Raw genomic sequence first — 1,681 nt, forward strand, 5'->3', positions numbered from 1 at the left:
TCACTGGTCTGTGTCAGGACCTATGCAGAGTTCTACAGAGATCTCCCTGCACCTCCTTGTTCCACAAGCAGTAGATGATTGGGTTGCACATGGGCGTGACCACTATGTAAATGAATGACAGCACCTTGTTGAGGTCCATGGCTTCTATGCGGCTGGGACGGGCATAGATGAAGATAGTGGCCAAGTAGAAGATACCCACCACTACTAAGTGGGAGGCACAGGTGGAGAAGGCCTTGCGACAGGCAGTGGCTGATGGCACGTGGAGCACAGCCATACCAATAGCCGCATTTGAGGCCATGGCCACCAGAAGGGAACCCCAGAGGATAATGATGGCAGAGATGAAGTCCACCAGCTCTGTCAGGGCCACGTGGGTGCAGAAAAGGTTGAGCAGAGGGGAGACATCACAGAAGAAGTGGTTGAGGACATTAGGGCCACAGTAGGAGAGACTCGAGATGCATTTGTTTTGGCCACGGAGACCAGAAGACCACCAAGTCATGAGGTCATGGCCAAGCCCAGGCAGACCTGTGGCCGCATGAATAGTGGATAGTGGAGCAGGTGGCAGATGGCCACAAAGCAGTCATAAGCCATGAAGGCCAGGAGGGTGCACTCAGTACAGATGAGAGAGATGAAAAAGAAGAGTTGGGTCACGCAGGCTTTGAAGGGCACATGACAGGGTCCTGTCCACAGCCCCACAAGCAGGCTGGGCATGGTCACCAACACATAGCACATCTCCAGGCAGCTCAGGTTGCCCAGAAAGAAGTACATGGGCCTGCGGAGCTCACTGTGACTGCAGATGAGGTAGATGATGAGAGTGTTCTCCAAGAGAATCAACAGGTAGAGGGTCAGGAAGACGGCAAACAGGGCATCTCGTATGCCCACCCTCGTGGACAAACTCAGCAGGATAAACTCCTGGACTCTGGTCATGTTGGCCAACTCCAAGGACCTCTTCATCTAAGAACAAAATATATCTATAAAATGTTTTGTAAATCTGTCTTTTTACATCTTGCCTCACCTTTGGTGCAAACCATTGTCTCACTTAAATCAATGAAATAACCCCTTATCTGGTCTTTCTGCTTCCATTCTTACCTTCTAATGTACTTCTCCAAGTAGAAGCTAGTTGTCGTTGTCAGTTGCCATGGAGTCAATTCCAACTCAGGGCAATTCATGAGTTACAGAGTAGAACTGTCCCATAGGATTTTCCTGGCAGTAGTCTTAACAGAAGCAGATCTCCAGGCCTTTTCTTCTGTGGTACCGCTGGGTGGGTTCAAACTACCAACCTTTAGGTTAGCAGTCAAGCATAAGCTGTTCGCACCACCTAGGGACATGTGAAGAAATCTTTAAAAATCATAGATCATATTGGACCACTCCTCTGCTTAAAACTCTTCACCAGTTCCCCATTAATCTGAGACTAAGCATCAAGTTCCTTACAACAGCCTTCAAGGTCCTGAATGTTCTAATCTCTTCCAACTGCTTCAGGTTTAACCCATTTCATCCTTCCTCTTTTCGCATCTCCTGAAGTTCCACGGATGCCCTTTCACTTCGTCAAATGCAACGTCCTTCAAACTTTAAAGAATTCCCAAGTGAGGTTCCTTCTCTCTGGAACACCCTTCTCCCTGTTCTCGATTTTCCTATTTCTGACAACAACTTTAATATACTATAAGGTCGCTGAGTCGGAATCGAC

General features: G+C 48.2%; 1 pseudogene; it reads right to left on the minus strand.

The window, feature by feature from the left end:
* Window positions 1–13: 13 nt before the first annotated feature.
* Window positions 14–951, minus strand: LOC105756813 (olfactory receptor 5-like; annotated as a pseudogene).
* Window positions 952–1,681: the final 730 nt, after the last annotated feature.

The sequence above is a fragment of the Trichechus manatus genome, unplaced genomic scaffold, assembly GCF_000243295.1.
Source record: "Trichechus manatus latirostris isolate Lorelei unplaced genomic scaffold, TriManLat1.0 scaffold00176, whole genome shotgun sequence".
Taxonomy (NCBI): Eukaryota; Metazoa; Chordata; class Mammalia; order Sirenia; family Trichechidae; genus Trichechus; species Trichechus manatus.